General features: G+C 39.8%; 4 long non-coding RNA genes across 4 annotated transcripts; 2 read left to right on the top strand and 2 right to left on the bottom strand.

Annotated features, from left to right (window-relative positions):
* Positions 1 to 327: 327 nt before the first annotated feature.
* Positions 328 to 2115, top strand: LOC114779038 (uncharacterized). Its single transcript, XR_003746558.1, has 3 exons — positions 328 to 650; positions 1182 to 1775; positions 1869 to 2115. It is a non-coding gene; the product is annotated as an uncharacterized LOC114779038 (long non-coding RNA).
* A 3-nt stretch (positions 2116 to 2118) lies between these two features.
* LOC114779037 (uncharacterized) lies at positions 2119 to 3568 on the top strand. Its single transcript, XR_003746557.1, has 4 exons — positions 2119 to 2260; positions 2390 to 2524; positions 2595 to 2724; positions 3151 to 3568. It is a non-coding gene; the product is annotated as an uncharacterized LOC114779037 (long non-coding RNA).
* On the bottom strand, positions 2555 to 6725 carry LOC114779036 (uncharacterized). Its single transcript, XR_003746556.1, has 5 exons — positions 6373 to 6725; positions 6232 to 6279; positions 4372 to 4482; positions 4001 to 4256; positions 2555 to 3840 (listed from the first exon to the last, which is right to left on the bottom strand). It is a non-coding gene; the product is annotated as an uncharacterized LOC114779036 (long non-coding RNA).
* Positions 6726 to 6788: 63 nt separating this feature from the next.
* On the bottom strand, positions 6789 to 14393 carry LOC114779030 (uncharacterized). Its single transcript, XR_003746555.1, has 4 exons — positions 14344 to 14393; positions 10533 to 10595; positions 9909 to 9975; positions 6789 to 7828 (listed from the first exon to the last, which is right to left on the bottom strand). It is a non-coding gene; the product is annotated as an uncharacterized LOC114779030 (long non-coding RNA).
* Between the last annotated feature and the right edge of the window lie 3381 nt (positions 14394 to 17774).

The raw sequence follows: 17774 nt of genomic DNA, 5'->3' as shown, positions 1-17774 counted from the left end.
AATTGGCCAATATTCATCATGATCGGACTATATTATTTAGGTAAACAACACAACGTTTCCCGAATATCAACACTACTGCAATGAGGCAAGTGACTGTCTTTATGAATGGGTTACTGAATCATTGGCTTATTTAATGATTCAGTAACCAATTCAATTGTGGCTGTGTTCGAAGTGGCATACTAGTTTACTGCCCAGTACACAGTAAATACTGCCTACTATTTTTTGAAGAATAGTGTGTATACAATAATAAAAAGATAAATGTGACATAATTTTACTTGATTGTAAACATACCATAGAGATTAAAGTACAATTTATGTCCTACTAACAATATTGTTTTTAGATACACATCATTAGTTTGTAGTTATATATAAAAATAAATCAAAAAAAAAAAAATATGGTTATTATTTTTGTTTGTAATTGAAATTTGTTTTGCCAACAGACCATTTCCCGGGTTTTTCAGCAAAGGACGGGGTAAAAGGCGAATGCTGTCAATGCCCCCTATCAAACCCGCAAAAATATTGCTTGTTAACTTTTATCTGCTTCCTCACCATAATGAGCGAACACCTAAGGAGAGTGAGCAACTGGTACATATGCAAGCTGGGTTGGGGTGAAAGACAATGCAAATGGATGAAAATGCAACTTATGATGAAGTAAGTATGTGTGACGTCTCTCCTGTATCTTTTAAAATGATCTTTCTCTAATGTAACACAGCATAATTCATTAGTAACTCTGTATCTGGAACATGGGTGCTAAGGTGCTCTTAAGCACATTGCTATAATGTAACACTATAAGCTTTTTGTAACAGTATTGTTACAGTACAGTATGGTAACTGTTGGGCATTTAATTTGTACATGGTTTGCTATACTGACAGTGTTATTTACATTGTAAAGTATGTGCCCAACTGAAGGAGCTGTTCCCAAAATTTCAGGATGTAAAGGGGGGTTGGCTTCAGGTAATGTTCAGGAACATAGTGATACATTGCAATGAAAATAAATAAATAAATAAGTAAAATCAAATACATTTCTGAATTTTTACATTATCACTAATAATATATTTCATATTTTATGTAAGTAAATACCTTTGTGTCAAGCTTAAAACATGAATCCTGGCATAACAAAATAAAAGGACTGAAATCCAATAACACATTGTGTTTTTCTGTATTTTGTGTCATTTTTCTTAAGGTGGATGGGGCTCCCGGAAGCTTACACTTATCCCACCCAATGAGAGTGGGTACAGTGCCAAACATTTGAAAGCAGCAACCCAGGGTTTCAAAGGAGTTCTTTACGTAGCTCCACTACAAATGGAGCTCAATACCACTGCTCTGCCACCTGAATCGGAAAGCTTTAATTATACGTCTAAAGAAAAATACCAGAAATGTGGAATCATGTATCCTTTAGTTATCCTGACTGCACACATAAAGTCATGTGTGAGCAATGATGAAGTTGAACAAACCAGTGATGAAGCTGACCAAACAAGTGTGTGTGTGTGTGTGTGTGTGTGTGTGTGTGTGTGTGTGTGTGTGTGTGTGTGTATATATATATGTATATATATAAGTTTTTGCACAGGTGACAGGTAAGAAAAAAAACATTTTCAGTAAATTCAGTAAATCTTATTACATCTTTTTTATTGTTGTTTTTTTGTACTTTCTTTATGTTAAGATTGTTGCAGTAAATTGCTGTTATATTCAGGAGATGCTGCCATTGGTGAAGGAATAACCAGACATTTCTTGTCTACGGTTATACAGAGGCTTCAGCATGGCTTCAGTCTTAACATGGGTAGGTCAGCTATATTTTATGGAACATTGACTATAGTATCTTGTTTCATCTTTGAATCCAAAATGTAACTTTTAGCCCATTATTTTAAAACAGGAAATACTGCAAGGACCTGTCTCTTTGACATTCTTTTCTACATGGTGGACCTCGGCTGTCTGGAGTCAGCCAAGCAATAGTTCATGTACTACTAGGTGGTTCACCTGAGACTGCTACAGTGCAAATAGAAGACTGTCCTGACTATGATATTCGTGAAACCATAAAACCGGTATTTACATTAGTTGCGTAATTTAATTTAATTTAAACTAGTCATAATTGCATTCAAATTTTTTACTTTCAGTTAATATTATTCTTCATGAAGCTTGATGGAGAGGCTGAACTCACTAGCAGTGGATATAAAGCTGTCCTTGGCCTGAGTCTTGCTTGGGATCTGCCTGGCCCAACCAAAGAAAACCAGAAGTTGCTTTTTGAGCGACCTTTTATCATATGCGGTAGTATTGTTTTTATTTTGTTAAAGCTATTTTTTCTTTTGTTTAATTAACCTTCAAACTTAAGCATTTTGTACTATAATATTCATTGTATTTATGAAACCTAATAATGTAATATATGTAATAAAAAAGGTCATTGGAAGGAGATTACGGCAGTTGAAACAAATACGTAAAGGACTCAAAGAAACCAGAGTATGGCCACTGGTGACTGAAAGGACAGATGTGGATATTTTTCCGAGAGAATATGAAAATTCGCTAACCCCATTGGTAAGTTTAAATTGGTTATGAAGTGATGTGCATATAGTACTGTTGCAACAGAAATATATATTGTTTCCAGATGCTGCTGCCCTGTATCTGCTGGCCCTCTGATAGCAGTGTGGATGATGATGATGACGATGACAATGACGATTGTTCACTAGAAGATAGATGTCGTATCTCAGGGTATTTGCGTCGCTTCATTTAAACCGGTATAAACCTTTACATTTGTTTTATGTAGGTCTGTATGTAATGTAGCTGATACAGTTTGCTCGATTTTATACCGGGTTTGATGACCTGGATTAGATAAGAGAGGTGGTAGGAATGACATCAGAAACTGAAAGTCTATTTCACCGCTGGTTCCTTCAAGATTTTCCCATGGTTTTATAAATTGAGTAAAATAAAGCTTTTGGTAAATGTACCCTGACAATAGTTATGACGAATTATGTTTAATACAGATTTTATTTTACTTATAAATGGAAGAAAGTCATTATAAGAGCCTATAGGAAAATCTCATGGGAACCAGAGGGTGGTGTTTTGACATCATACTTCCACTACTCTTATTTCTCAAATAGGAAACTTTTTTTTTTTCTTTGAACTGCCCCTGATTCAAATTTATATATGTTTGCTTTATTTAGTATCCAGCTCTAGCCTTAAGGCCTTGGTGAAATTTTGGCTGGGGTGGGAAGTGCCAGATGGAAAGATGGTAGTGGAAGTTGTTACTGCTGACATGCCGAAGTCCTCCACTTGCTTCAATATGCTACGATTACCAAGTCATTACATGGATTTCAGCCATTTTAGGGAGTTTGGTTTTGGGCTTGTATAGTTATGTGAAATCTAATACACCATGTCTACAAATGAAGTTACAGTCCCACAGTTTGTCCTGCATTGTTTGGACTTGTTGTTCAATAATTTTGATGCAGTTCATCTATGCACACGTTCATGTAGTATTGCCGATTTATTTTTGAGACTTTGGAAAGCTTACAGCATACCTTCTCTGGTTTTGATGCAGTTTAGCTAGTGCTTGTACTTGATGAAACAGTTCTTGGACCAAAAAAATGCACATTTAATGTTAGTTTTTCTATCCAATAAATTTAAATTCAGTTCCAGAACTCCATGTGTCTACTCAATGGGTCATTACTCAAGTGACTGGCAAAACTGCACTGCAGCCATGTAAATGTCTATCCCATGGGATTGTGATGGTCATCTTGGATCCACTGTGTCCTTTAGTGCTGCAAGCTGCTCTGCTGTAAGTGGACATTCCACAATAGGAACATTAACACCAACACTTTAACCAGGATGCAATCAATGTCAGCAATGTTCAGTTCCTGTGTAAACAAAGAACAACATGTTTCTGTATAAATCGTGTATAATCTCAGCTGTAATAGTTCCAAATACTAAGTGTTTAAACACCAGTGAAGGAACATTTAATTTTCACAACCCCTGTAATAGTGTAAACATGGCTTTATATTAGCATTAACAAAATACCTCTTCATCTTGGGGATCATCAACTGGATAATGAATTTGACCCAATTCCCAGAGCTGGTTTGGAGACATGTTGTGTTCTGTTCTCAAAGGGTGATTATCGAAACCATCTCGGAAAATGCTCAGATCATCTTGTAGCCGTGGTAGAAATGTGTAGTGGCAACAGAAGAGATGTGTTTGGTCTGCAGTATGAAGGTAGCTGGCTTCCTCGAGATAGTGTGGTACATCATACTACGCTGGTCACTGCAGTCCACACATTCTACAACATAAGGCATTACGAGAAAAGTCCTAAGCAATCAGTTCGTTCAAACAAGCATTTGGAGAATAAAGCACAAGGTGACATATGTCCTCTACATAATACTTTCTTTACATACCTTTGATTGTGGACACTTTTTCCAGAAATGAAACTGCTTCTCCCTGTGCCACGAACTGTGAACATTAAACGTGCAATATCCACATTCTCGACTCCATGGTCTCCTCTGACCCTGTAATGAATATAAAGGCAATGTTTTAATACTTAACATAATGCTTATTTATAAAACATAAAATAACATTCCTGGAGAAGCACATTAGTAAAAATGTGGAGGCTACAAAAAAAATTATCATATTGTGAAATATTACAATTTAAAATCATGTTTTTTAAATATACTTTAAAATATAATTTATTTCTGTGATACAAGCTGAATTTTCTCTAGCCATTACTTCAGTGTCACATGATCCTTCAGAAATAATGATTTGATACTGTTATTATCAGTTTTGGAAATGGTTGTGCTGTTTAATATTTTATTAGAATCTCTGATAATTATTTCTGGATTCATTAAGGAATTAAGAAGATTGTATATAATAGGGATGCACCGAAATGAAAATTCTTGGCCGAAACCGAAAAAGAGGAAACCATGACCGAAAACCGAAACACCAAAAGAATTATGCAAATTATTAGTACCATTGCAGGAGGCGCTATCAGAAAGGTAGTACACAAAGCAGCGCAGCAAATGACTTTGAAACGTGCAGTGCTCATATTTATTCAATGGATAGCCTTTTGAAGTTTCATTGCAATTCTTGTCTTTCAGTCCCCACAATTAAAACCACCTGAAATCATAATTAATACTTTCTTAACTCCTAATAACACTGCAGTCATCAATGAAAATTAAGAGCTTAATTTCAAGAACCGACTTTCAGAAACAAACCTTACACAAAATACATTTCTTTTAATTTTTTTCCTATGTTTGGGGCACAAGTAAAATATTAGGGGACTAAATTAATATCAGCATGTGAAGTATAATCGTCTCTCATTGTCTCTGAAAGAATGCACGTCAGATGCTGTCAGTTTTTACTTTCACTTTAACATATTGAGCAGTTTTCACGTTGCTTGTGTGATATCCATTGGCTCACCTCCATGGTTTAAAACATAAATATTTATAAAAATACAGTATATAGAAAAGACATCTCTTTAAACTATTGCAACGTAACACCAACGTAAAGCCATGTTTTTTCACTCACTGAAAGCTACATCGGTCTACATTCGGTGCATCCCTAGTATATAATAATATATAGTGAATAAATAAATTTTTGGTTGAACTACCCCTCTAAGCCAGAAGTTCTCAATTCCAGTCCTTCCTCACCCCCACTCTGCAAATTTTGCATGTCTGTTTGTTAAGCTATCTGATTCAGATCATCAGCTTATTAGAATTGAGCTCTGTGCATGAACTGTGTTGCAATTGGCATGGTCCTTACACTGTGTCCTACTCCCTGAGCAGGGGAAATCCGTTGAAGTTTACTTTATGCTGTGCCACTTCCTGCAGGATCTTCACGTCACATCTTAATCTTCAGAACATAAATTATAAATATTTTTGATAAAATACGAGAGCTCTCTGACCCTTCATAGACAGCATGTGTTTCTACCACAATCAAGGCACAAACATGTAGTAAGGACAATGTTAAAATAGCCCATGGAATGTTTTAAAGGAATAGTTCTTAGTATCCCTTTAAGGATGACCTTACTACATCTCTTTGCCTTCGCTGTAGTAGTACCCTTGCTTTCTATGAAATGTCATCAGAAATATTTTAATTTGTGTTCTGAAGATTAGCAAAGGTCTTACAGGTTTAAAAACAGCATGAGGGTAAGTATAGTATGAAAATGTTCCTTTTTGGGTGAAAAGTTCTACCACAATACCTAACAATTAATGTAAAAAACATGTGTACTTTCATCTTTATTACTTGATACAACAACTTACCTAATAGGGAAACCATATCTTTCCACAGACTCTTGGAAGAAGCGATATCTGTAGAATTAGAAATAGCATTGTTAGTTTTATTTTTCTGGTACACTAACAATTCCAATGTTGCATTATATTGTACAACAAAAACAAATTCACCTTTCGTGAAAAGCCGTCCACCCCTCCAAACAAGACAATGTTATACCTGAAACCAAAGGCATTAGACTGGTGTTCTCAATATTGGCCTGTCACGTTCCTAGGTCCTAGGTCAGCCAACAGGTACAATAAACAGCGGACTCAGGACAGCTAATAAACATCAAAACAGCCTAAATGAAGGGATGGGATAACAACAGGGATATCTCAAAACGCGCACAAGTCAACAAAAAAGGCACATAACAGGCTAACAGCTAACAGGCTAACAACAAAGGGATCTATCACACAAAGCAACAAGACACACGAATGAGATGCAGATCTCCGTGGACCCTGGGGACCTCCCGAAAGCGTAAGGGCCTAGCAGACCCTGGGGACCTCCCGAACACCATCTGAAGTCTCTTTATATAGGTGGAGGTGACCAATGGCAGATGGTAGATGGAGCTGGAAGGCTTCAACTCCTCCAATGAAGTAAACCTAAAAGAGACAGGACGCAAAAACACAGCCAGACACACAGAACACGTGGGAGCATACGTCCAGGGACGTAACAGGCCCTTGAGATCCACTCTCCTACAGAGTTTAGCTCCAATCTTGATTGACTCACCTACCTAGTACTTTCTAGTAATCCTGAAGAGCTTGATTAACTTGTCCATGTATGTTTGACTAGGGTTGGAGCTAAACTAAAAAAAAGACCTGAAGGGCCAGAGTTTGAACTGCTACATCAGACAGAAGTTTCCATCTTAAGATGATACTGTTAAAATAAATATGTAAAAATCATATATAAACTTACCTTATCAATTTGTGATTGGTGTCTATGTGCATCAGAGATTTGGGCCCTGGGGCAGAATACCTCCTCCGGACAACACAACCCAGCTGCGTCATCCTGGATAAAACTCCCAGTGTGTCTACTCGATGCAGCGTTGCCCTGACTCGGTCATATTGTACCTTGTGGCCTTCAGCTTTTAAAGCTCCTTTTACCATTCTGTATCCAGAATTTGGCATTCGGGACTTAATGTTTGACACTAATGTGTCTAGCTCATCATCTGTTAGTGAGCTGTACAGTGATCTCACAGATAGATCGAACTCTGCTAGTCATCTGTGTACAGTGCGTTCAGATACTCTCAAAAGGCTTGCAATACACCTGACTGGTAAGTTCATTTCAAGCAAATTGACGAGATACTCACGACCAATGATTGCTTTTGGTCGTCCACTATTTCCTTGTTCAAATTGTGCTGTCACAACATGTGTCTCGTTTCTTTGCCTCTAAAGAACTTGCATGATGCAGACCAGTTAAGCCATCCCATATGTCCACAGGAATGATGACCTGTAGTGATACAGCACTCAGGAAAACCAACTCCTGAACACAGATAAATTCTAAGAAGTCCACATCCACAGGCATTCGTGAAAGTGCATGCTCCAAACATGACCAAAGTCTCCCCCATATATGTTCCAGAAGTATCTGTTCCTGTAAAAAGAAAGACAGCAGTTAGCTTAGGAAAAGGAAAGCATAAATGACATGACCAAAATGGTTAATGCTAATGAGGGACTTATTTTGAAAAGCTGACAATTGTTAGCTCATTGTTGTAATTTATTACAATAATGCACATTTATTCACACACAATATAAGAAACTGTAAAGTGTTTTTTTGTTTTTTTTACATCATTAGCTTTTGTGCTGTTTGCTTAGATTTCATTTACAAATGTTTTGTAAGTTACTAATTATAACCATTTAATTTTACAGAAAGAGCAAATAATTATCAAAGAACATTATTGAGTTCAACCACTCTCAAAAACTCCTATTATAATCACTGAAGTGGTTTACACTGATCAATCAGTGCGCAATTTACTGTGCACTTACACTGTATGCACACATCTGTAATTTGTTGTTTATGATGAGACAACTCGCTAGAGAGCAGCGAGAGCGCAACAGCAAAAGTTTCAGTCATGACTCTTCTGAACGCCTCTGATTTGATCATTGCATTCATAAAAAAAGAATTGCGTGTGATTGTTTATAATGCGTAACACTGTAAAAATGTGTCTGTTGCGCAGCACCAGCCAGTGAAGGCAGATTAAAATTTAACAGCTGATGATGTGATATTTTTGTCGGTTGGGTCCCTCTCTATAGGTCTATACCTGACAGAACAAATAGACTCAGGGACAGTTTTTTCCCCAAAGCTGTTTCCATACTGAACTCAGATCTGTACTGAAAACTGTCATATTTGTATTATATTGCATTTATATTATACCCTCATTTTGCGCTATCTATACTACCTCTACCATACTGTATGCTGCTCAACACTTTGGACCAAAGTATGTTTAATCTGATTTATTTGTCTGTCTGTGTACTGTAGTACATCACTTATAAATTGCGCTGTGTGCACTTTTTAAGGAGCTGCTCTAAATCTCATTGTACTGTGTATAATGACAATAAAGGCTTTTGTCATGGCCAACGCGCCTCCAGCCCGCTAGAGGGCACCTCACCAGCCTGGGAGATGGCAACCCGGAAGAGGAAATGGAAGCGGGCGGTGGCAAGTATAAAAGGGAGGTAACACCAAGGAGACACGCCCGCTCTTTGTATGAGTTAAATGAGTTGTATGAGTTTACTCGCCAGAGACGCTAGCTCTCTCACCCACGACCTACGATAATTGAGATTCCCGTAATACGACCTTCGCCTGCCCACGACTTCGAGAATTGCCTGATCCCCTGGAAATCACGAAAGGAACCCCGACCGGAACTTCCTGGCTACAACCTCTTCCTGCCCCTGACCTTGAACCTACCTGGCCCATCGGTTAAGACGGGATTCCATGCTCCCCTACCTTCCTGCCGCCCAAGACCTACTCCCGTCCTGTCCAAGATCCCGAACCATCCTGAAACCCGCCGTCTTCCGGTTCTCCTCTGCCCCGGTCCTTCCCAAAGATCCCGAACTGACTCCCCGCTGCGTTGCAGCGCGTCCATTACTTCCTCATTCCCCTTCCTCGGTCCTCCTGCCCCGCTCGCCCAGCGTCCTCTACCGGTACGACGGCTTATCCCTACACCGAAAGTATGTCTGCAACTACGTCATCGTATTCCCCCTGTGACAGCTTTCTATTCTATTCTATTGTATTCTATTCTGTCCTAGTTAATCCGTACCTGGAGTTATTACGTTTAAACCTTGTCTAGACTGGACGCGAGCGGTGTGACTCGCCACGACAGAAGACAGTAGAACCTGATGATTAAAATCGGGGATAATGTCTACACTGAATGTGATTCCCACAAACGGATTCCCTGTTCTATTTCTAAGCTCTTTACAACGGCCGCACATTTCCCTCACACTTCCCCCCCTTTTGATCATCAATGATCACAAAGATATATAAAAAAATCTAAATGAGTTAAATGTAGTGATGAGTAAATAATAAAACAAAGAACATACAAAAATCTATGATTACAAAGCAAATAGCAAAATATTGAAATAACAAAAAATAACTAAAAACATCAAAATATACTACTCTCGCAAGGGTTTAAGATAACTTATCATAGGCAGAAATGATATATCTGTGTTGTCCTCACCTGAGAAGTCAAAGTAGAATCCATCATTATGTACAATAGCTTCATCATTGTCGTCAGGAATCTCTCACTAGGGTGGATCAGAAAGTGTGCAGTTGATCATTAGTCATATACCAGAAGTAGCCTGCATAGTCTATAGCTTTATGTCCCTTATAGGACAAACCAATTAGTGGAACTGAGATGGTGGAAAAAGAGTTAATGGAAAAACACACTTGCATGAGCATGATTAAAACCACATTGTGAAATGTTAGGAAACACTTCGACTGATCCCTTCCTCCTGGACTGAGGGAAAACAGAAAGAGATATTGGGCTTAAGGAGAGGGCAGAGTTGGTGGGGGCAGGTGTGAGGCTAAGTGTAAGCTTATCATATAGGCAAAAAGTATGCCAGGGGCAAGGTTGATTCATGACGAGCTGAGTTGGTAGCTTGGCACGCTATGTGTTGTAGTATGCCAAGATGGCGCCAGTGAGGTCGGCTGCCATCGCGACTGCTCTGACCGAGTTTAGTTTGTTTTTGTGTTTTTTTTAAAAACTTTTTTTCAACAACACTACACCGGCAAATCTACCACAATGGAAAGCATTAAATACAGTAGAGACACTCTTGTTTTTATTAGTATACAATGCACTTACAATTTGAAGACTTTTCCGTGAAATGTCATCACACTGCTTTTCCGGATCCCAGCTGGTGAAATCCTGAGGAAGAACAAAGGACATGACGCGGAGCTGGCGTCAGGAACAGGCTGAGGGCCCGTGCACACAGCACACCTCTGCCTAGCATCCTGCTCGCCAACGTCCAGTCACTGGAGAACAAGCTCAATGACCTCAGGGCCAAGGTAAAGTTCCAGAGAGACATCCAGGACAGCAACCTCCTCTGCTTACATTTACATTTACATTTACAGCATTTATCAGACGCCCTTATCCAGAGCGACTTACAATCAGTAGTTACAGGGACAGTCCCCCCCTGGAGTGTCTTGCTCAGGGACACAATGGTAGTAAGTGGGATTTGAACCTGGGTTTTCTGGTTCATAGGCGAGTGTGTTACCCACTAGGCTACTACCACCCACTAGGCTGCTTCACCGAGACATGGCTGAACCCAGCCACCTAGCATGACGTGAGGAGAGCCTTCAAGACAGTGAACACCAGGAAAGCAGCAGGACCAGACGGCACCTGCGCAGACCAGCTAGCACCTGTGTTCACAGAGATATTTTGTTATTAATGGCTTCAGATCTGCACCTTCTTGGTCTGGTAGGGTCTGTAAATTTTTGCAAGGCGGAGGGGCGGAGTCTAGACTCCGGGCTGAAGATCCCCTATGGGAAGACTCGCTAAGAATCTCCAAAGGTCTGAACACAATGACGTGTATATAAATGGTCAAGCGACTTCGAAACTAAAACACTGGTGTTTTTCTGTGCTTGTCTGTACCAGGTACAGACATTATCTCACACACTCCTTCAGAAATAAAACTGTCACAGACAAGAATTTACGACTTCAACAATTTCAACAGAAAACTGCAGTTTACTGTATTATACAATACAATTATACTGTATTTTGTTGTCTCCCAATCAAATCTATCTAATACTGTAGGTTGTATTGTAACACAGTATCATCAGTATTTCCCACTCCCCTTTCTATCAAATACCCCTGCAGTACTTCCTCATAGGCCTATCACTAGTTTAGAGCCACTGTAGTATATTGAACCTGTGGAGGAGAACATTAAATAGTCTAACTGTAATATATGACTGATTTTATGTTCTTTACTCTATTTTAGAAAATAATGGCATTGGAAGGACATGAGACCCCTCACATCCTGGTGTTCGTGGATGAAGCTGGCTTCAACCTGGCCAATGGCTGAAGACGTGGGCGTAATGTAAATGGCCACCGGGCCACAGTGAATGTCCCAGGTCAGCAAGGGGGCAATATAACTATGTGTGCTGCCTTTTCTGAAAATGGTGTGGCCACTCACATCCCCAGTCTTGGCCCATACAACACACACAAGCTCCTCATCTTCTTGGATCGCCTTTATACCGATTTGATCCCTGAACATGACAGAGGTGTCATAGGGCCTCACCTACCCATTTATGTAATTGTGTGGGACAATGTCAATTTCCACCATAGCCCACTCATTAGGGGCTGGTTTGCAACAGCGTGTAAATAATCAGGAGGGTGATGTAAGATGGGGCGTCGCAGGACCATGCTTTTGTTTTGCATAGCGGCCGTCTGCAAGAAGAAATGTGACATTCCTGTGTCTTTGTTGTGCATGAAGATTCAACACCTCTGTTTTACATGCCTTTTGTCGGACAAAAGGTTCTGATTGGTCTATGACAACTTCCTGTAGGCCAGTGACAACTTCCTGTAGGCCAGGGGTATAAAGGTCTGTTCACATAGTGACAAAACATCTAAACATTTTGTATGGCAGTACTCACACAATGCCAAAGGGACATTTTGGGGGCACTGACTATTCAGATTAGAAAGAAATGTAGTTTTGACACATGAGTGAACAGTTTTGGAAGAGATATGAGCTTTTGCAGGTGAGCTATAGTGTTGTACTAAACTGTAAGAGTGTTTTGCCAAATGATCTTAGAGTTTTGAGAATGTAATTTCTGTTTCAAGAAATGAGCCAAACCAATGGAGAAAAACTTTAAAAGCAGAAAACACATTTCAGTGTGCACCGTGTGCTCTGCTGCTTTGTATCACAATGACAATCACTTCACTTTACATGTAACATGATTTCACACTGGATTGTGGATGCCCTCTCCTTGTCTTATAAGAGCAGGGGGTTGGGGTTAGGACACTCTAGTTCAACTTCCCTGGACATTTTAGGGAGTGACAGTGGGGTGTATATATTTGCGCTACACTACATACTTTTGTGCATTTTCATTGCCTGGATGTGGTTTCGTTCATCTGCCGCTACTGCATTTCCTACTGCCACTTTAGGGAATTGTTTTGTCAGGTTTAAAAAAATCACTCAATGAAATAATGTGAAATAATGATGTCATTGAGCCCAACTTTGCTGATGCACTAGATACTAGCGTGAAGGACAGTTTTATTGTTTCTGTAGTCAGAGTTGGGGAGTAACGGAATACATGTACCGGCTTTACGTATTTAGAATACAAAAATATGAATAACAGTTACCGTTTATATGAGTGATAATCAAAATACAGTCACTTTGTTGAAATAAATGGATTACACGGCGCCTACGATCCACGCCTGCGCCACCAGGACAACCCGTGCGCAAAAGCCATCTGCCCGTTCCAGAGCAAGCACAAGTGTGCGTAATAGTGCCAAACGTTTCTGCAAAATAGTACAGAGTGTGAGGAATAATTAATTCATGCATTTTTATAATCATTCGATTATAGTTTCGATACAGTGTGTGTGCTTTTTTTTACCGGTTGCTGTGACGTGGAGAGTTTCACTATTGAAACAACAGGGAGCAGCAACGTGCTTTGGGCTATAAAATGTGTTGCCAGATATGTGCCATCTGTCCAAGAAGATCATCTCCTCAACACAGAACCTTCTAATGATACCAGCACCACTGGACATGTCTCAGTGGGAAATGAGCCAGATGATGATGACGACAACTTCTTCAGGTCATAGGTGACCTGTTCTACAGCGGAGGATGAGGTACAGAGGAATCTCCAAGATTCAGACAAGACATTGGCCTCATTAAAGGCATATCCAGTGATCAGAGCCCTCTTCTTAAAAACTCTGACCTCAAGTGCTCCTGTTGAACGTCTCTTTAGCCATGGAGGACTTTTTTTCACCCCACACCGTAACCGCATGACAGACAAACACTTTGAACCTTTACTGGACTGTAGACTAAGTGGAACAGATGTAGGTGGGTTGCTGATAAGGCTTGTAACCTCATTCTTTTGTAAATTTAGCGTTTGTTTTTTTGCAATCATTAGAAAAGCAGCACCTCATATGTTTATGGCGATTGTTAGCCAATTATTGGATTTTTTGCTGGGTTGCATTAAAACATATATTGTCTTGTGTTTAAAATGATATCTGGTGGCAAAGTTTAAAGTGCATTTTGTCATTGTCACATCAAGTTTGAATATCTGATTTGTATTGAATGATCTTTAGTATTTTGAAATTATTTGTGGAAGAATAATATTGACAGTAAGTGCCAAAAAAGCATATTTTTAATTTTTGAGAATTGTTTTATATATGACCTTTTTTGTCCTAATCAGGAAGAGGGTCATTGAAAATGCTGTTTTTTTTCCTTGTGCAAGGCTACTTTTTGTTTTAATAAAGTGATGGAATATGTTGGTGACCATGCAGTAAATACTTTTCAATGGCATATTTTTTGTTAGTCTAATACTCTTCCACTTTTCATCTTTATAAATAAAGAAATAGTTATTATCTGTGATTGCTACATTCATGTAGTTGTAAAAAGCATAACAATATATTAAGTAATCCAAAGTATTCAGAATACGTTACTCACTGTCACGTCCGTGCCGGCTCCGCCCCCCCCCCAACACGCTCACTTTCCCCAGAGTATTAGACTGTGTGTCCGTGTCTGCGTGCCCTGGTAAATCCCAATTCCCTAGTGTGCACTGGGCGTGTCTGTTATCACAGTCCTGGGTCATGGGTTCCTCAACACGTTCCCTCGCCAGGCTCCTTCGGCACAGATAGTGATCCTCAGGGGATAACAAGCGTCAGGTGCGGCTGGTTACGTCTAATCCGCCTTGTCATAAAAGACCCGGTGCGACACTCACATTGAGTAACTTAACGGAATACGTTACAAACTACATTTTGGGGCATGTTTTCTGTAATCTGTAGTGGAATACATTTTAAAAGTAACCTTCCCAACACTGTCTGTAATGCAGTGCAACTTGTTTTAACTATACAAAAATAATTGTAAAGGCTGATAAAGGGTCTATCTACATGTATGCCAAGATTTCATACACTAACAACCATCATTAATGTGATCAGTGTCTGGACCTCTTTGATGCCTTTGAATTACATTTCAAAAAATGTTAATGGCAATGTATGTCCCATACTTCTTATGTTATACATAGTAAATCAACTGAAATAGAACATAAGTTTATGCATATAATTACTGTTCTCTGAAGAGTTGGAATGAGGTACAACACTACAGTGCCACACACTGGTGTTGCTTAGCTTGATGAAGAGTGGTACTGAACTGAGGGGAGATGGGAAAGTTATTGGAAAGTGGGGCAGCTCCCATTACCCCAAATACCCACAGGCAAGATTAAAGGTGTCTTCAGTTTGGCACGCAGGTATGGTTCTCATACTTGTGTTGTACCTTGTTATGTTTGTAATTAATGTGAAGAAATAGTACTGTGCATTAATATCATTAAGTAAAGTAGTGGTATGTCTGCATGGATATGTCTGAGCTCCAGGCCAGGGGAGGAAAGGGGAAGGGGAAAATAATGAAAGTTTCCTTCACCTTCATGTGAAGTGATTGTCATGGTGAAACACTGCAGCACAGCCCACGGTGCACACAACAAACTGTGTACTGCTTGATACAAGTGTGAGCCAGCCAGTGTGTTAACACGGATTCAACAGCAAGCCAAACTCGTTTTCCACAAGCCAGGAATGTCAGCTCTTTTATTTCTCACAATTAAACAAATAGCAAGTGGAAATAACAGTTTCTGCAATAACAGAAACACAGAATAAATTAGAATTTCTCATAGTGAGAACTTTTACCACACAGGATGGTAAACTAGCAGCAAAGTAGCACAGCATTGCTAACACTCATTTACAAGAATATTATACTCAGAGATTACATTTTCTGCAAGTTTACATCTAATACAAAAAATACACAACAACTTGTGCACTTACAGACATTGATTTTGTGAACATGAAAAAGAATGTGGAACATCAGAACCATGGGATGCAAATATAATGCGTCAAATCTCAATCTCATTATGATTGATAATGATGCCACTAACCAGTGGGTTAACACAGTTCTATCCAAACTCAAGTTCTATTTTGTGCTCACCTGTCCACATGACATTCTCCCAATCCTTGTCTGGATCATCCAGATGGTCTCTGGCAAACTTTAGACAGGCCTGGGCATGTGCTGTCTTAAGGAAGGGGACCTTTTAATCCATGACCACATAGTGTGTTACTAATAGTAACCATTTTTACTGTGGTCCCAGCTCTCTTCACGTCATTGACCAGTTCCCACTGCGTAGTTCTGGTCTGTTTCCTCGCGGTTCTACAGATCATTATTACCCCATGAGGTTGTAAGAATGGACATCACGGGACCATGCCTTTTGTCTTGCATAACAGCTGTCTGCAGGGGGAGGTGTGACATTCCTGTGTCAATGGTTGTGCGTGAATATTCGGCACCTCTGTTTTACATGCCTTTTGTCTGACGGCAACGTCTGAAGTGTCAGCCGACAGGACCGCCCATTCTCTTTGTCTTCCCCAAATGGGAGGCACCGGGGGCGTGACATCAGAAACAACAGGTTCTGATTGGTCAGTGACAACTTCCTGTAGGCCAGTGACAACTTCCTTTAGGCCAGGGGTATAAAGGTCTGCTCACATGTGGAAAAGGGGCTCTGAGCTCTCTTGGTCAGGGGTTTTTCCATCGGAAGCCGGAAGGTTTCTGAGTCTTTCTCTTCTCCCATTTTTTCTCATGGCTTTTCCTTTCTCTTCTCCCTCTTTACTCTTTCTTCTTATTTTTATTTTCTCTGTAACCTTGGTATATATTCAATATTCACATGTAACTACAATAATTATTTACCGGAGTTAATAAATTAGAAACTGTTCATTTTTAACCTCTATTGTGCCATGCATCTTTCTGCCAGGTAACATCAAGTTGGAGTGGTTGAATACAGTGCTTTTGTGTGGAGGGAGAAAGAGTTTTTCTACACACTCTGTTGTCTCTCACACCACACGGTCTTTATTACAAGGTTGATGTCTTTTCACCAGGCTGCTTGCCTATTGTAGATTGGCTCATCCCAGTGTATAATCCTGTCACTGGTGTCATTAGATAGGTGGTTACAACAAAGTTCTTGGCCATGGTGGAGGTTGGAGTTTTTTATGGTGTGGACAGTTTCATACAGATAATGAGTTCAAACAGGAGCCATTAATACTGGTGTCATGATGGCTGGACATGGCAAGGAAGGAGGACGCAGACGCACATCGTCACAAGACAGGGGATTTTTTACTATAACACAAGTGTAGCGTCTGCGTAGGATCACAGATGGTTGATCTTCAAAGAACCTTTTAACCTTTGACATTTACATACAAATTACAACCTGGACCCTCAGCCTGATTGTCCCGTCTTCCCCCACTGTCACCAAGACGATGCAAAACAGACGGGGTCTGCAAACTGCTCATCGGGGCTCCAAGCTTCAAAGCATTCCAAAGACCTCCTGCCTGGCTCCACCGTCGCAATACACAATCACGCACACACTTAAAACATATTGTCTGTATCTTGTGCTAGGAATATGTGATTATAAGTGGATCCCGTATATGCACGCGTTGTGTGTACGTTCCCTTGTATGAATTATACTAGTTACAACTTTCTATTGTACATTAGGTAAACTTTAATTACCTATAATTAAGTGTATAAGTGTATCTCTACTTTCCTACCTCCTAAAGGTCCCTTTCTTGGTGTCAGAAGGAACTTCTCGTTACTACTGGAACAGTGATGCATACCATGTGATCACAAAATACATCATACAATTTCTATAAGGTAGAAATTGTAACTGCAACAAACCACAGTCTCTCTCTGGACCAGCCATAAACATTCCGGTCAGTCGTAAACCCGGACAAAGGGAACTTCTCCCGCCAAAATGTCACACTTGTGATTGGCTATTCAGGCCACATGATGGGCGTGCCAGAAAACATTCAAAAAGGAGCGTCACACAGGCACGAATGCTCAGATTTTCTCTT

The sequence above is a fragment of the Denticeps clupeoides genome, unplaced genomic scaffold, assembly GCF_900700375.1.
Source record: "Denticeps clupeoides unplaced genomic scaffold, fDenClu1.1, whole genome shotgun sequence".
NCBI classification, from domain to species: Eukaryota; Metazoa; Chordata; class Actinopteri; order Clupeiformes; family Denticipitidae; genus Denticeps; species Denticeps clupeoides.
Note: the sequence above shows the minus strand (reverse complement) of the source record. Positions and strands in the feature narration are given on the sequence as shown.